This window comes from Amblyomma americanum, chromosome 8 (genome assembly GCF_052857255.1).
Source record: "Amblyomma americanum isolate KBUSLIRL-KWMA chromosome 8, ASM5285725v1, whole genome shotgun sequence".
In the NCBI taxonomy this organism is placed as follows: domain Eukaryota; kingdom Metazoa; phylum Arthropoda; class Arachnida; order Ixodida; family Ixodidae; genus Amblyomma; species Amblyomma americanum.
The window spans coordinates 41,367,212-41,385,769 of NC_135504.1; the positions used below are offsets into that span (position 1 = coordinate 41,367,212).

Genomic DNA, 18,558 nt, shown 5'->3' on the forward strand with positions numbered 1-18,558 from the left:
GGCCGCAGTTACGTTATGCTGACCTAAATGGTCGATAGCTTATCGACAGTCAGCAGATCTCCCCTTTCTCACTCACGCGTGGAATTAGACCAGGATGCCCTCTCTTTCCCACGGTTTTTAATTTGGGCAGGGACCCACTCCTCCGGCGAATCGGGCTCAGCGCATCAATACGCGGCTTCCCTCTGCTAGGCCAGGGCCCAAAGTCTCATCATACGCCGACTATGTGTCCCTGTTCCTCAAGGATGAGGACAGATACGGGGTGCTTTTATGGCGCTTCCGCGAGTACAGTCAGCTGGCCTATTGAACAGGAACAAAAGCAAAGCGCTGAGGGTTGACTCCTGCACGTGTGACTCAGCAGATGAACTGGAGTCCTCCAGTCCTGGGCCTGGAGTTCCTCGCGAGCAGAGAAGTAGCCTACAAAGCGTAGACGGACTTCTGAAATACAGCTGGGAAGGGTTAGTCCATGCCGGCGACTTTCCGCCTCCCGCAGGCACAGGGGATTATCTATATAATAAAATCTTTAATCCCGTCTGCGTCACTTTTTGTCGCCCGCATCGCGTGTGTGGCCCGCATGTTTGCACGTACGTTGACCATGACGTGCGGCTCTATCTTTTCGTCAGACAGCAACGGACTTGCGTCGCGCTTACTTCACCGCCTTCCGACACGCATGGGTAGGTTCAGCTTGCTACGCATCCGCACCATGCGCAACGTGCTCGCCTTGCGAAGTGTACGTCACCTCATGGGCTGCTTAGACTTCCCAGAAAGAGGTTACTCTCATACTCCCTTCGAACGTCGCCCAACTTAATTTTTGCCGAAAATGTCGTCGGGCCCGCAGCTGAGCAGATACTGGCGTTTTACGTTTACCTGTGGCGCATTTTGACGTCATTGACTGCCAGTTTGTCTGACCTGGATCGCGATATAACGCTCGCCTCCCGAGTGAAGAAAAAGCCATCGTCAAGCTGCCCGCCAATAACTTGAGAAAAGCAGACGGGCACGCTGGCGCCGGCTGACGTGATCTGCGCTTTCGGCGGATGTCAGGGACTTGGGCTGAGAGAGACCGCGTTGCGGCGTAGAGCGTGGCGCCCTCTGCCTGGCGCCTGCGATGCGGTTAACGAAATCCCCCAGGAAGCCGGAAGCCACGAGAATACTGAGAAACTGCCGGTTCTCTACGCGATCAAAGGGCTTCGCCTGATCAAGTGATACAAATAAGACCGATACCCTCGTCCTGGATATTAAAGTGTACAAATCGCGCGTAAGTGCGATGGATGAGAACTCCGTGCGGCCCGGCACGCATGCCCGTCTTCGAGGGCCTATAGCCTTTATAAAAATGGTCTACAGACAGTCTATACACTTTTTATAGATTATATTGCCTACCAATACATAATTCTTTTGTCTATGCATAGTATATACACAAAATCTACGAAGAGTGTATGACCATAGATCTGTAGGTTGTCTATAGACTGTCATGGGATTTGTCTATAGGAAGTCTACAGACCTTATAGACAGAAGTCGATGGAGAGTATATAGACTGTCTAAAGAAATTTTGGGAGAGTGACAAGCAGCGCATTTCGTCGCGAGGTGCGTCCTCGGGCGACGCCGTCGCCGGGACTTCGCTACTTGCGCAGGCATGCGTTGTCGCTGCTCGAGTATAGCCTGCAGCCTTTCTGATAACATGGCTGTTTTGCATTTCCTGGAACGAACTTCAAGCACCCCAGGCCGAGCACCGCACAGGCACTGCTGCGCGGTGGCAAAGTGTGACACCTGTTGTTGGCGGAGCTTGAGTCGAGCGGTGCATAGGTGCTTGCCGCTCCGTGTGTCTCTGCTTGCAGTGGGGCTGCAATTCGCAAGCGGCGGTCGGTGCGACGCGCCGGCCAACTTTTCGTAAATGGGTCTCCCGCATAAGCGCTTGTGTTCGTCTCAGCCCTCTTGCGAAATAAGCCGTGTGAAACAGTCTGATAGGAGAAGGTTAACCCTGATGTGAACTCCTTTAAATCATGTTAGCCGGTACTTTCAATATACTCCACCAGCTGCAGTAAACTTATCAGAAACAGACCAAATCTTCTAATATTGATTGTTTACTCGCACTGTGTCATATTATTTTCCCTACCGTTTTAAGTGCAATATGATAAGATCCCCTCCGCTCACAGGCCTGGGAAAATCCAGCTCCTTTTCTGAGCACAACAGGCGGAACGAAGTTTGAGGGCGCGATTGCTGCCATTCGAGCCGCAGCTATGGAGCAGCTGCGTAGTTCCTTGTTTGAAAATCAGTGCGGGCGACGTTTGGGGACAAGGACGCCTCGTTATCGCCGCTCACGAAATATGAGCGGAAGCTAAAACAATAGCGCGACGTGCTTTTCTCTTTTGCTGCAACACTTCGGAGGATATGATTACATTATTTCGGTCAGGTATGCAGTTCCATGGAGGACTTCAAGGCAACACAGGGCCTTATACCGGATACGGGTCTTTTCGATATCCCTGGAGAATTAGGTCTCTTAGATTCGCAACGTGTAGCCCCCCCCCCCCCCACCCCCCCCCCCCCCCCCCCACGTCCTTTGTAATTTAGAGCCCTGTAATGTAAGTTCCGCCGCAGTGGTGGATCAGTGATTATGGCGCTCGGCTGCTAACCCGAAAGACGCGGGTTCTATACCGGCCCCGGCGGTCGAATTTCTATGGAAACGAAATTCTAGAGGCCCGTGTAGTGTGCGATGTCAGTGCACGTTAAAGAACCCCAGGTGGTCGAAATTTTCGGAGCCCTTCACTACGGCGTCTCTCATAGCCTGAGTTGCTTTGGGACGTTATACCTCAATAAGCCAAACCAAAACTGACATAAGAATATACCTTCCCGCCACAGTTTGCTAAATACAGGATGTTACTTTATATTCGCGTTAAACACATATGGAGTTTATGAATGACTAGAACAGAATCGCTGTGAAAAAAATGCCGCTCACTTTTGTAGTGAAGAAGGTACATATTATTAGTGCGAAAATAAATTGTAATCCCTCCCCTCCTTACACTGCTCCTCAAAATATGCTGGAAAAAACGTCTAGGGAAAATCTCTCTGATACCAGAAACAACCATTGTCAGAAATTTTTTTTTCTCTGGATTATTTACTTACGCTGTGGAGTTATATGTCAACGGCTCGAGGAGCTCTCGCACGAGTCAAGTTCTTGAATCCACGGCCACGGCCTGAAAGAAGTTGGTCACCTTCTTACCTGCTTATTGTCTGTCTGCTTCGTTTGGTGTGAAAATGCAAGCGGCCTCCTCCCTTGATACACTTCTCGTGTCGTCCCCAACGTGACCGTGTAGACACTTAATTTGCCGTTTTCTTTACTTGTTTCGCCCTCTGTGTTCTTCGTTGAGGCGATGGTAGTGCGGGCGGGGCAATTTTCTGTTTCGTTCTTTTTAACTGCCCTTTCTACTGTTTGTGTGTTAGCCACCGTAACTGCACGCACATCCGCAAAGAGCCGCGATTCTGCACGCAGTGTACGACAGTGGAGGAGACTTACTAGCTAACCATTGCGGGACGCTGCTTATCACCTGTGGAGAGATGTATTCCTAGGAACGTACATCTGTAGCCATATATGCAAGAGTAGACAGCGTCGACATCATAGTGGCGCGGGGCTGCTCCTGTCAGGCTGCCTTGACGGGCTTTATCCCAGGTTCTCGCATCCCGAAAATTGCCTAAAATTTCATGTTTGCGGAGAATGTGCCTATAGAGATTACAGGCTTCAGTAAACAATTAATTTTTTGAGGGTCGTTCACCAATATCGAGTTGGTGGTCAAGGTGAGAACTGCAAAGCAAGAAGATTTCCGGCCATGGCTGCTTAGCATCTGCTGTCGCTGCGGTGAAGCTCGCCTGTACTGCTTAACTTTCCCCCAGCTTCAACTCCTGAAGGCGCGGCTTTTGTCAGGATAATCTTCAGATTCTTAGGAAATTATGAGTTAGTATACTGGCGAGAGGAATAGCCCTTTCATTATAAGGCCTAACCAGTTCCAATGCGCCATCCTTCGTGGCTTCGGTACGAATCAGTCTAGTCTACTGCGAAGAACAGGAAGTACCTGTTGCTCCTGAGGGAGACACCGTTCTAAGTCAGCGGCTAACGCTTCCTTTCTTCACCCTTGCTCGAGAACAATGAGCAAACTCTAATATAGCATGGCTGCAAGCTGGTTTGTTTCTTTAGGGCGCAAAAATCACGCATATCGATGGAAGTTAATCTGAGGCGCGACTGCGCGAAAGCCTCAGAGCAGCGATACCGAATGGGAGCGGAGGTTGAACTGAGCGGCGTGAAGTTTCATGTTGGCGCCCGGCGCGCACGCCAGCTGGTGCTCTGATGTCACTCCGCGCATGCGCAAAACTGACGAGGCGGGCGGCGTCTGCTCCGCCGTCGGCGCAGCGGCGAGGCGCGCGGCGTGCACTAACCTCCTTGGGAGCGCACACCAGCTTTGGGCTATGACGTCACTCCGCGCATGCGCACAGCTGGCGGAGCGGTGGTGCCACGGCTCAGCGCGCAGCCACGCTGACCTCACGAAATTCTTTTGAGAAAGTGGGATTCAATCTGTTGGGACCTTTTCCGAAGTCGCACGATGGGAACCGCTAGATCATCGTCTGGGTAGATTACCTCACGCGTCAATTTGAGACGGCCGCCCTTCGCGCGGCAACAGCGTACCACGTGTGTCTTTTCATGCTGCATTCTATCATCTTGCAACATGGACCCCCACGAGTGGGGATAAGTGACAGAGGCCCCCCGTTCATCGCCGACGTCATCGAGGAACTCCTCTTTTTGTGCGTATCTGATTTCGGACACTCGACCTCTTACCATCCTTGAACAAACGGGCTGACGGAGCGCACACTAACCGATATGCTTCAATGCACGTCGCTTCGATTCACAAGAACTGGGACTCTGCGTGACCGTTTATCACATACGCTTTCAACACTACCGGACTGAAATAACAGGCTTCAGTCCATTGTTCCTCCTTTATGCGCGTTCCCCTCGCCAGACCCTGGACACCATCCTCTATTTCTTCACCGATGACGATCAGTGCTTAACAGAGATTCTCTGCCTGGCTGAAGAGGCTCGACGACTAGCCCACCTGAGGAGTCTCGCTTTCCAAGACCGCTAAAGAGCCCGCTACGATGGCCACCATCGCCACATCACCTACATTCCTGGCGAATTCATCTGCTTTGGTGACCAATATGAAAACGCTGGTTAGAGCAGAATATGCTGGCGCGCTACAATGGTCTTAATGTCATCGTGGGCCAACTCAGTGACTTGAACTAACGATTTGCGAGCCTTACCGCAAGTGGTCGACATTGCGCAACAAGTGAAGTCACGCACGTGACTTTATTCTCGTGACAGTGCCTAACGCTCGCAGAGGGCTTCCTCTGGGGGGGGGGGGGGGGAGTTTTGCCCGCATGACTGCGACGACTCCGGGAACTGGGACGAAGAAAAGGACATACAAGCGCATGTCGGTTTTGGTGGGCTACTGTCTGTATGCTATGTAGCAGCTGTCTGTCTCTGAGTGCCTGTGTCTCTAATTGTAACGTTTAGGACGTTAAAATATTGCTGCGTCTCTCTAACGCGGCGAGCGTCGAAGACACCAGACAGCAGCATTAAAAAATTTCCGGCGATAAAGATAGGACACGTCCACTGTTGGTCGTAGCCAGAGCGCACACTGCCTAATTTGCCCCTAGTTTCAAGCTTAATGTGCATCAAGGCCTATTACGCAACTTAGGGTACCCATGCGCAGTATCTACGAAAATAGCAGATATTGATAGCATTGTCCGCGCTTCCGAATGCAGCTTTCTGCTTTGCGTCGTGGGAGATAACTCCAGTCTCTCGCCTTATCATATCAGGCGCACTGTCACCCGGATAATGTCATTGTGCGTCACGTCCATATTGTGTGACACCACATAAAAGAGGCTCTCTAGGTGTGCGGGCCATCAGAAAGGAAGAAATAAGCACAATGGCACGCTTCTTCTTTGTACCTTTACTGCTGCTGTTCGTGGTGACAGCTTTCGCATCGGTGGATACGGACTTTTTTAATTCCAGACCAAAAGCTTCAAGCGGTCCACGAAGGCAATGGGCTATACTCGTGGCGGGGTCCAAAACGTACGCCAACTACCGGCACCAGGCGGACATCTGTCACGCCTACCAGCTGCTACGCGACCGCGGCCTACGAGAGGAACGAATTGTTGTCATGATGTACGACGACATCGCCAACAACACGGATAACCCGACGCCTGGGGTAATACTCAACCACCCCGAGGGAGCGAACGTGTACCAAGGAGTTGCTAAGGACTACACGGGAGACCTGGTGACGCCGGAGAACTTTCTTAAAATACTTCAAGGTAGGAAGCTGAAACGTGGTAGCGGAAAAATTATAGCTAGTGGGCGCAACGACAACATACTGATCTTCTTCTCGGGCCATGGAGGGCCCGGCCTCCTCGATTTCCCCAACGGCGGCGCCTTGAAAGCAAGCCAACTCATTAATACGATCACAACAATGCGAAGAAAGCAAAGGTATCACACGATGGTCATCTACATCGAGGCTCCTCGCTCCGGATCGCTGTTCGATGGCCGCCTTCCGAGCAATCTCAACGTATACGCCACCACCTCAGCTAGGCCTTCTCAGAATTCTTACTCCTGTTACTGGGACAGTTATAGGAATGTGCCCCTAGGCAGTGAGTACAGCGTGAAATGGATGGAACACGCGGAAGAGAATGATTTGATCGCGACGAGTCTGTACAGCCAGTTCAGACATGTCCGGAAAGTAACAAAACAGAGTGATGTAATGCAATACGGCGACACAAACATGGGAAAGATGCAGGTCAGCTGGTTTCTAGGCTCGAGAAAACCGAAACCAATCCTGCGACGGAAAATACCATGCACGCCCTCAGCGGATCGGGACGTGACGATCACCATTCTACAGAACAAGATTCAGAAGGCCACAGAACCGACAGCTAAAATATCTCTTCAGGAGAAGCTCGTGCAAACAATGCGCAACAGGGCTTACATGGAATTGAAAGTCGCCGAGATCGCAACTATCATTTCTCGGGAGAAAAAAGATATCGCTGAGTCACTCCTGTCTTCCAAGAAAAATGCACAAAACATTGAGTGCTATGAGGACGCTGTGAGCTACTTCGACGTTAAGTGCTTCAGCCTTTCCGATAATCCCTACGCGCTCCAGCACCTCCACGTCTTCATCAACGCATGCGAGTCTGGTTACCCGCTTAAGGATATCACTGATGCGATGGACACTGCCTGCATTTATCCGAGCATAAAAGGCATAGAATAAAAAATTATTTATACGCCTTTGCAAGTTTTTTCCAGCGTCAATGTAGGATTCGCGGAAAGCCGGTAAAAAAGAGACAATAATAAAAATTATGGCTCCCTTAACCGGACTTGCATCTTTATGTGCAAAACTGAATTTGTGAGGTAGAGGTTACTTGACTGCAAGGTTTGTTTGTCCAATGTTGCATGTTAGCAGAATCTTTTTTCTCCTTCAAGCCAACCGGGACGAGTTACATTTTTGCTATTTTTTGCTTTAATGATGTGCTTTCAGTTACGATCATCATCATCAGCCTGACTACGCCCACTGCAGGGAACGGCCAATCTCATATTTCTTCAGTTAATCCTGTCCCGCGTCAGCTGCACCCACTCTATGCCTGCAAACTTCTTAATCTCATCCGCCCACCTAACCATCTGCCGCCCCTTGCTACGCTTACTTTCTCTTGGAATCCGCTCCGTTACCCTTAAGGACCAGCGGTTACCTTGCCTTCACATTACATGCCCTGCCAAAGCTCATTTCTTCTTGATCTGACATCTTGTTGGACTTTTGTTAATGTGGCGCAGTTTATAAGTGGCAGAAATTTGCAGCAGAACTGTGTGTATATGAGCCGCACTGAAACCAGCCAGATAATTAAGCAGGCCATTTTTATATGGGACAAGGTTAAAAACCTCGTGCTTAATAAAAGTCCCCTCAGTTATCTAGAACACGCGTTAGAAGGCTTTAGCGCTCTTTGTACGTAAGAAAATGTTTTCTTCTGTATTGGCAGAGGCCTCCTCACTCGAACGGTACTCTTTACAGAGAAAAAAAGGCGTTACTAAACAATTGTATACACCAACACGCGCACCAAGTGCACACTTTGGTATGGTTGGGTGTATTGTTTCAAAGCAACTAACGCTATTGGCGACGCCTTTGTGAAGGGCTCCGGAAATTTCGAAAAAAGAAAATGAAGATTGGTTTCTGAGGAAAGGAAGTGACAGAAACTGTCTCGCATATCTCGGCGGGCACCCGAACCGCGCTGTAAGGGAAGAAGTTGTTGTTGTTGTTAGCCTGTAAAAAGATGGCACATACCTACACGGGGGGATCGGCCAAGAATCGGGTGGCTGTTCGCCTGAACGCAGTTAATAAAAAGGAAAAACACGTGGAGAGCAACACCGGTGAATTCTTCCTCATGAACAGAAAAGGGATGAGAGATTTGATTTCAAAATTGTAAGAATAATAATAAAGAGCGGGATTAAATAATAATGATTAAGACAAAATGTAATAATTGATAGAAAATAAAAGTTTGGAACACTTAGCTAGGCAGTCGGTGAGATTCTATCAGGAAATTTAGAACAGCGGTACAAACAGATCTGTGGCTGAACCCAATTTGTAAGGGAAGGGATAAAGGAGGCGGTGAAAGAAGTGCCGCAGTGGAGATCTCCGGAATAATTTCGACCACCTGGGGATCTTTAACGCGCACTGACAACGCACAGTACGAAAGCGCCTCTTGTGTTTCGCCTTCATCGAAACGCGGCCGCCGCGTTCGGGTTCGAAACCGTTGTACTCCGGATCAGTAGACGAGCGCCTTAACCACTGAGCCACCGCGGCGGGTGAGGAAATTTCGACCAGTTCTTTAACGTGCAGTGACATCGCACAGTACACGGACCTCTAGAATTTCGCCTCCATCGAAATTCGACCGCCGCGGCCGAGATCGCACCCGCGTAATTATGGCCAGCAGCCGAGCGCTATACACTGAACCACCACGGCGACTCAAGTGAACATTGCTTCGCAGGGATGATTATAAGCCATGCACAAAAGTGCAGGTTAGGTGTTGAGCCCGATAGCCATACAGCACAGAAAGACACTGCGGAGGAAGTTGTTTGAAACATCGAAGTGGATAATTACGTCAGTGATCAACGCAAAATTTAGGTATAGGCATGAGGTAATATAATTTGAACGCCAAGGACAAAAACGCGCGGGTTAACGTAAAGGGTTTCGTTTTCTACGTGCTCTCTGGTATCTTAATATTTCTCCCCTGAGACAAGGATGATCCCAAGAAGGCGAACTGCGTTTAAGATAAACCGGACCTTGCCTGATATTAGATATCTACTACCATGAATAAAGTAACTGAGGTGAATGTAAGGCGCAAATGACTGCTACTGACCTTCACATAAATTCATAGTTTTGTGGCGAGTATATAACACTAATGTTCAGCACTATTTAACGTTACAAGGAATTTCGCCGAACGAATGTTAGTTTGGGATGGCAGCGGGAGCGTGAGGTAGAGAGTCAGAATTCTTTGTGTTCTTTTTATCTGCGATACCAATGGTAGCTAACAAATCTGCGAGGCGGGGAGTCTGCAATTGCTGTCCGGACGCTAACGGCATCGTTAATTCGGCATATGTGGTAGTAACAGCTAACACTCCAAAGCCAGCCAGCTCTAGAGCAATATCCACTGTGCGGTTTAGATATGTAGGTTGAATTTCTCTAAAGCATTGGCGGCAGGCTGCGTTGTGAAATAATAACTTGGCAGTGGCATAGCTCGGCTATTCCATGACATACGTAGGGAAAGCTAAAAGCATAGATTGTTTAGCCTTGGTGAATCTTGATAGCAAGTCCAGGTTATTCTGGCTGTCTAGCTCGTTGTCACGCGGTTGGTCACGTGGTGCGGTGCGACCACAGTGGGAATGCGAGCATGGCGAAACTGGGAGTTCGTGGCCAATGTAGCTTTCACTACAAAAAAAAAAAATCAGGGGCACTTTGTTGACCTAAAGTGCGGTGAGGCGAAATATTTTAGTGCGGTGTTGGTGCTTGTGTCACTGATGTGAGGTTAAGACGTTAATTAAATACATAATTGTTTGTGAATCTTAAATGCTGGAAACACTGGAGGGCATCTGGTAGGCATCCATCTGATTCGACGCCTTTTGGCACTCTCCAGCGTCCTAGACAAGGATAACTACATCTGCTTTGGCAGGAAGTAACGCAGTCGTTAGCACACTCGGCTGCTGAACGGAAGGATCGTGGTTCGAATCCTATCGTGCACACAGGTCTTTCTTCTTATCGCGTTGAAGAGTGTCAGGTACGGACGAACGGGCGGTCATCGAGAGTATGAGCCATTAAAGGATTTCGCCTTAAAATATGCTATACCCCACGGATGTCGAATACACACGCAGCTGCTATCAAGACGGAAGTTGTCCTGCCCTTTTCACCTGCGCAATTCCAATTACGAGGACAAGGATTTAATCATAGCTGGCCAAGTGGTGCAACAGAGGAGAAATACGACCTGACAGCTATTGTTCTGGGCTGCGCACTTAATTCGTGAACTGCGATAGCGCTGCGCCAGTACAATCTCAAAACACTGACAATGCCGACTTCCAGAGAAGGAACTAAACCACTGATCAAGAGCTTGCGTCTCGAACTGGGGCAATCCTGTCGTCAACCATTGTTCCGCCTCTCACGCACACAAAGTTAACCGGGGTTCCCACTTATAGGAAATGTGCAACTGATCAGGCTGCGATTAGATTGCAAGACAGACAATTGGACACCAGACAAGAACAAAACTGTTATGAAGAAACATGTAGGGTTTATCAGAAAGACAATTTACCGCAGCGCTGGCGAAGTCATTTCAGCATCCGCTTCGCATGCAGGAGTTGCGGGGTTCGATCCACAGTGCCGCCGGGTATCCACCAGTGATACAATGGGTACAAGCTTTCCCCTGCTTGGTGCTCGGCTTCTTTAGGGTGAAATGCTTGGGAAATAGGTCTTTGATCCCACCTCGAGTATAACAGAAAACCTTGTGCCATGTCGCTCTTTGGCCGCAGATGCCCTTGCGCCATAAAACTTCATCATCATCATCAAAAAGACAATGAATTGCAGTTGGTGAGATATTAACTTAGCGAACAACAGCGTGCCGCTACAACCCGTAGTTCCTGCGGGTTAAAGATACTGGCGAAGGCAGTTAGCGGCACAGTAAAAATAGTGGAAGTACTGTCATGAAAAAATGTTTACGGCATGTGAGAATAATAATTGGTTTTTGGGAAAAGGAAACGGCGCAGTATCTCTCACATATCGGCGGACACCTGAACCGCGCCGTAAGGAAAGGAATAAACGAGGGAGTTAAAGAAGAAAGGAAGAGAGTGGTGCTGTAGTGGAGGGCTCCTGGATAATTTCGACCACCAGGGGATCTTTAACGTGCACTGATATCGCACAGCACACGGGCGCCTTGGCGTTTCGCCTCCATCGAAACGCAGCCACCACGGTCGAGTTCGAGCCCGGGTGCTCCGGCTCAGTAGCCGAGCGCCCTATCCACTGAGCCGCCGCGGCGGGTTCCGAGTTTTTAACGCGACAGCGTTAACGAGCTCGTACCGCAGAAAAGCCGGTGTCGTCGGCGTCGGTCGTGAGCGAAACATCCCTCCTCTTCCTTCTCGCAATTTACGCCACTGCCTCAACAGATAGCGTGCGACGGCAGCGCAAGGAAAGGAAGGGACGTCTGTCACATATTTAGATGGATAACCAGGACCGACCGCGCCGCATGGGAAGGAAAATGAAATGAAAATTGGTTTTAAGGAAAGGAAGTGAGGCCTGTCTCACATATATCTGTGGACACCTGAACCGCGAAAATGGAATTTAAGGAAAGGAGGTGACGCGTCTGACATGTGTCTCGTTCGGGCGCAGTGGGGCCGTGCGGGCATGCAGGAATCACGCGGTGAGCGGCGAACAATGCAGCGCACATCCAAAGCGCGTTCACCACGAAGCTTCCGGCTTGCTGCCCGTTTGTTCGGCGCAGAAGCTATGCTGGCGTACGTGGCATCGGGTTTGTCGCGAACGATGTGCCGACGAACTACGACTGCAACTTGAGTCCCGCGCGTTTCGGCAAGGCGCCTGGCAGCGCTTCTACGTGGTTTGCTGCTCTGCGCGTTGGTTTCACCGTACGTTGCAGAGCGATTTGTCTAACGTGCAAGGCATCGCGCCGAACGGGCGATGGTGTCCTGTGGACTCCCTGGCAGTGCTGCAACACGCTGTCGCGTTCCACTCTTAAAGGCGAAGCTTAAGCGTCCTCAAATTTTAAAGCGAAAGCTTTACTGGCCGCAGGTTGAGCAGTTTGGCGTGATTCCTGGAGAGCCGTGCTGCGCATGCGCGATGAGCAGTGACGACTCACGGCGCATCCCTCTCTCTCGCTCCCTAGTCACAACTGCGCATGCGCCACTAGTAGCACCGAGCCACTGGTGTTCCGCCGCTGCGCAGCGCCGCGCCTTTCCTGAAAATGCAACTTTCAATTTTCAGTTTTCTCTTTCTTCTTTCCCTCCCTCCTTTATCCCTTCCTTTACGGCGCGGTTCGGGTGTCCACCGAGATATATAAGACGGTTACGGTGCTTGGCGCGCTCGTCGCGCCATCTGGCATGACGTCACACCGCGCGGCTCGCCGCCGCCGCCGTTTAGTATGACGTCACACCGCGTTCCTCGTCATTGCTGGCCAGTCAGGACGAGGAAGCGCACAGATTCCTCGTACGCCGAGCCACGCTGGCAGCTGTCAAGTGCGGCATCCTGGACCGAGGATCGGCCACGGCGCCCAGTGACCCGTTAGGGTCACGAACATATTAAATTTGACGCCATTAAAGTTTTTGCCATCCATCCACCCACCCACCCACCGACTCCCCATCCAACGATCCATCTACCCACCCGTCCGTCCGTCCGTCCATCCATCCATCCATCCATCCATCCGTCCGTCCGTCCGTCCGTCCGTCCGTCCATCCGTCCGTCCGTCCGTCCGTCTGTCCATCCATCCATCCATCCATCCATCCATCCATCCATCCGTCCGTCCATCCATCCGTCCGTCCGTCCATCCGTCCGTCCGTCCGTCCGTCCATCCATCCGTCCGTCCGTCCGTCCATCCATCCGTCCATCCATCCATCCATCCATCCATCCATCCATCCATCCATCCGTCCGTCCGTCCGTCCGTCCGTCCGTCCGTCCGTCCGTCCGTCCGTCCGTCCGTCCGTCCGACCGTCCATCCATCCATCCATCCATCCATCCATCCATCCATCCATCCGTCCGTCCGTCCGTCCGTCCGTCCGTCCGTCCGTCCGTCCATCCATCCATCCATCCATCTGTCCGTCCGTCCGTCCGTCCGTCCGTCCATCCATCCATCCATCCATCCATCCATCCATCCATCCATCCATCCATCCATCCATCCATCCATCCATCGCCGTTGCGGTCGCCTCAATCAAGATTAATCAAGGCTCACCATGCTATACCTTACCTTTCGGTGCGTATATCCTGGCATAGCTGAGCTAAGCCACTGCCCATTTTCTCTCTCGCTCCCTAGTCACTACTGCGCATGCGCCACTAGTAGCACTGAGCTACAGGTGTTCCACCGCTGCGCAGCGCCGCGCTTTTCCTCAAAATCCAACTGCGCGTTTCCTCAAAATCCAACACAAAATGTAACGGCTGCGGTACCCCACTAGTGCGGCAAATTCGCCGCTCGCGCAGAGAGAATGCGCCGTGCGTGCACAGTGGGTGCCCGGTCACTGCGGCATCGCCGGTAACGAAGAAGATGACAACCTCGCGACCGCTGCACATCAACTACCTGCCAGCGATCTGCCCCTTACGCTGGAGGACGTGCGTGCGGCCATCCAAGACCATCTCCCAAAGCAGCACCCCGACCCACGCATCGCAGGAGGTGAGCTCATCGACAGTATCACCGGCTGTCGCGCACTTACACGGTCGCAACGTGTAATGATCCTCCGCGCACGCATTGGCTGCGTGTGCCCCGGGAAACGACGGGTGCGTCACGGAATCGCGACGAGTGATGTGTGTGACGGATGTGGTGCAGTGGAAACACTAGAACACCTGCTCCTCCACTGTGCCGCGTTCGCCGATGCTGGTCGCGATATGCTCGCGGCCTATAGGGCGCAGGGCATACTACCAGACTCAATCAAGACGCTATTGTGGCCTCAGGGCAGTGCGCGCACTCGTGAGCGAACTTTGGTGAGCCTCTGTGCATTCCGCGAACACACGGGCTTGACGTCCCGTTTGACGTCCCGCCAGGTAGTTACACTCAGTGACCGAACGCTCCGCGAGTTCTACCTTGAATGATTAATAATAACTGGACGCCCCACTCCAGTTGTAGCCAACACAGTGCTGTGCGCGTGTGTTTTAATTCCTCCAACATGAACTAATCACGCGCACAATCTGGACACATTTCTTATTGTATAAATAATTTGTATATGTTACTTCCTCTCCTAGCCCCTCTTCCTGTCCCCTCCCCTCTTTCATTTCATTTCTCCATTCTGCCTACTATCCTTTATATCCGCTGCCCCAGCTCAGGTGGTTCAGTATCGATGGCAGATGCCGGGGCTAGCAAAAATCTTTTCCTTCCTTTCTACTATTATTTTAATAAAATAACCACTACCACCACCTGTCCTCTTACGCTCCTTCTTTTATCCCTTCCTTTACGACGCGGTTCGGGTGTCCACCGAAATATGTGAGACGGTTACTGTGCCATTTCCTTTCCCCAAAAACTAAACAAAACAATTGAGCCGACGGCGTTCATAATAATTGGTTTTTTGGGGAAAGGAAATGGCGCAGTATCTGTCTCATATATCATTGGACACCTGAACCGCGCCATAAGGGAAGAGGAAAGGAGGGAGTGAAAGAAGAAAGGAAGAAAGAGGTGCCGTAGTGGAGGGCTCCGGGATAATTTCGACCACCTGGGGATCTTTAACGTGCACTGACATCGCACAGCACACGGGCGCCTTAGCGTTTTTCCTCCATAAAAACGCAGCCGCCGCGGTCGGGTTCGAACCCGGGAACTCCGGATCAGTAGTCGAGTGCCCTAACCACTGACCCACCGTGCGGGTCCGACGGCGTTCACAGAGTTCATTTACGTTGACAACTTTGCAAAGACCGGGCATTTTCACGAAAAGAAAGGCGCACAACCGACTCCGTAGGTCAGTGGAGACCTCAATCTCGCTTTCGCTTTGTATATCCACCCGCCGCGGTGGCTCCGTGGTTATGGCGCTCGGCTACTGATCCGGAGTTCCCGGGTTCGAACCCGATCGCGGCGGCTGCGTTTCGATGGAGGCAAAACGCTAAGGCGCCCGTGTGCTGTGCGATGTCAGTACACGTTAAAGACCCCTAGGTGGTCGAAATTAGTCCGGAGGCCTCCACTACGGCACTTCTTCCTTTCTTCTTTCACTCCCTCCTTTATTCCATCTCTTACGGCGCGGTTCAGGTGTCCGATGATATATGAGACAGATACTGCGCCACTTCCTTTCCCCAAAAACCAATTATTATTTGTATATGCTGCATTAGCGGGGCTAATCTACATTAATTTTTTTTTACTCAAGGATCTATCCGGTGGCGGATATATTCTCCTGTCTTTCTTCAGATTGTCTACTAGATCCCTAAACGTGCCAATACTTTCTTTGCTTTCAGATGTTATTGTGGAGGCGTCCGCAGCACCCCGATGTAGCGAGGAGCAGGCGAGCATGTGGGCAGCCTCGTTGCCGGCGAGACCGGCGTGTTCTGGGGTCAGCTTTTAGCCATGCTTTCGGCGAGACTCAACTCGTTCAGAATTTTGGCAGCACGATTGCTGCCTCTACCCTTGCTAAAATTCCTAACCGCCACTTCTCCCCCTATCATCTCTACCTCTCCCCTCACCTCTTTCATTTCATTTCTCCATTCTGCCTGCTGTCCTTTATTTCCGCTGCCGCAGCTCAGGTGCTTCAGTATCGATGGCAGATGCCGGGGTTAGCAAAAATCTTTTCCTTCCATTTTACTATTATTGTTTAATAAAACCACTACCACCGGTTTGAAAGAGCTGAAATACGGTTTACAAACCGCCAGAATCGTGCACACAACCGCCAGCATACGTGTGATATATTGCCACGCTTTGGATTCGGTTGACTTTCGACGCGTTGCCTTTCAAGAGCGTTTGCTCTTGAGCTCTTCCTAAAGTTTGTCATGGACGCGTCTGTCTGGAATGATCATCAAATTGGCACCTCTTTCTTCTTTTCTTCCTTCACTCTCTCCTTTAACCCTTCCCTTAAGGCGCGGCTCAGGCGTCCGCCGATATGTGAGACTGATACTGCGCCATTTCCGTTTACCAAAAACTAATAATAACAATAATTTGTTTTTGGGGAAAGGAAATGGCGCAGTATATGTCTCATATATCGTTGGACACCTCAACCGTGCCGTAAGGACATTGATAAAGGAGGGAGTGAAAGAAGAAAGGAAGAAAGAGGTGGCGTAGTGGAGGGCTCCGGAAAAATTTCGACCATCTGAGGATCTTTAACGTGCAGACATCGCACAGCACACGGGCGTTTTAGCGTTTTGTCTCCATCGAAACGCAGCCGCCGCGGTCGGGTTCGAACCCGTGAACACCGGATCAGTTGCCGAGCGCCCTATCCACTTAGCCACCGCGGCGGGTTTTACCAAAAAACGAATTTTGAATTTCAAGCAGTTACCACGTGACCACACTGTCACAGACTAACAGTGGGCGCGTAGTGCCTCAACTGGTCCCTATGCTTTCGATCTGTCATATATGTGCCCCCTCCCCTTCTACTTAATATATAAGTGGGACCCCCAGGAAGAAAATTTGCATAAAATGTGGCGGCCACCCGGTTGACGCATATTGTTCGAAGTGGTGTTAAATGACTTGGCGTGTTCCTGAGGATAAAATTACGAGACACTTTTGCAACTTAAGTGTTGAGACGTGAAAGCCGACCATTGTGTGAGAACTTTCACTATGCCGTGATGAATTCCGGTTGATGTGACGTCACACCGTTCCCGTGGCTATATGTGAATATATGTCTACTTTTTAGGCGAACTCAAGCACCGTTGTTACCATCGGCGCGATTTTTCTCAAAACAAAAATGAAGAGCAAAAAGTTGTTGACAGGTGTCACCACAGTCGCTAATAGGATAGAAACATATCGAGCCTTAAATGTGCAATTATACCACTTCAGGTTAGGTAAAAAGTCGCACAGTAATTAAACTTTTAACTAAAGGCAGGAGTGATGACTGAAGTAAATTTAATTATACCTTCATTTCGTGTTTCTGGGTAGAAAACTGACTTATAACAGATTTTCCCCCGCAACATTATGGCGGTCGCATTTAATGGATACGCAGGGCCTAGCGAATGTGTGGCATACTTACCTGGTGCCGAGGCATCCTTGGTCAGGATGGAGGAGCCTTCAGGGTGAGACGTGGACATTGCACTGCGCCCTCGTTGACCCCTGCCACTTCCTCTAATGAGGCAGATGGGGCATGTAATTTTTGGTAGTGGGGGACTGCGTACGCGCATCCCCCGTCATTAAATTCAAAAATCAGAAACAGCTACAGGACGTCGCCTTTAGGCTTACAACGCCGACAAAGCAAACTTCAGTTTGCTCATGAGCAGAAGGAAGATGACGGCACAACTCTGTACCATCGACTTGTATTCATGTAACGTGGCTACAAACTTGCGAAGGCGGAAGTGTCCCCTCAGAAGAAAACTGCGCCGCTGATGAATGGTGGCGGCAACCACGCCGTCCTTGCAATGCTTCTTCTCAGCCAAAACCCACCAGAAGGATTGTCCTTTCCGGGTTATTGTAACCGAAAAGGGCACCTCGAAACTTGCCCTCGGGTCATACCTTAAAAACTGTTTTTCAGAACTAACTATCAATGACCCTTTCCTTGTGCGCCGCCCGGCAACTGTGTCGGAATTTTTCCAGGAGAAGCCTTTGAAAAATGTCAGTGCCTTGTCTGTTGACATCAAGAACATGTTCTATTCCCTCCCTCAAGATGCCGTGCACATTTCCGTGAGTCAAGCGATTGACCTGTACGGTGCCACCAAATTCCAAAAACACTGCGGAATTGACGTTGCCAGCCTCTTTGATCTACTAGATCTATATCTGCGCTCGACGGTCGTGTCTTTCAACGGCGGCCACTTTATCCAGAAGGAGGGCGTCTGTATAGGCTCGGGTCTCGCTCCGTTCCTCAGTGACTGTCTACTAGCTTCCTTGGACCAAAAATTTGCAAAAAGCCTTACTTGGATTTTCAGTGGTACGTGTGTTTCGTTACGTTGATGACTTTCTGGTGATTTTTAGATTAAGGTGTGACCATAGTGTTTCAGATCAAGCCAGTGACATCCTCACATTGTTCAAATCTAATCTAAAACCATTTCAACTAACGATGTAAGTTGCGGATCATGACGGCATTCGCTTTCTGGACTTACAGATAATGATGTGCGACGAAGGGGTATGCTGGCGCTAGTCACCCCGAGCACAAAAAGGCTTCTATCTTACTCA

General features: G+C 50.4%; 1 protein-coding gene and 1 non-coding gene across 2 annotated transcripts in view; one reads left to right on the forward strand and one right to left on the reverse strand.

Annotated features, from left to right (window-relative positions):
• The window catches only part of LOC144101480 (uncharacterized), a 252,786-nt gene that overhangs the window by 75,961 nt on the left and 158,267 nt on the right, over positions 1-18,558 (reverse strand). The window lies entirely within an intron of this gene.
• On the forward strand, positions 17,418-17,580 carry LOC144102853 (U1 spliceosomal RNA). The gene has a single exon (XR_013308236.1). It is a non-coding gene; the product is annotated as a U1 spliceosomal RNA (small nuclear RNA).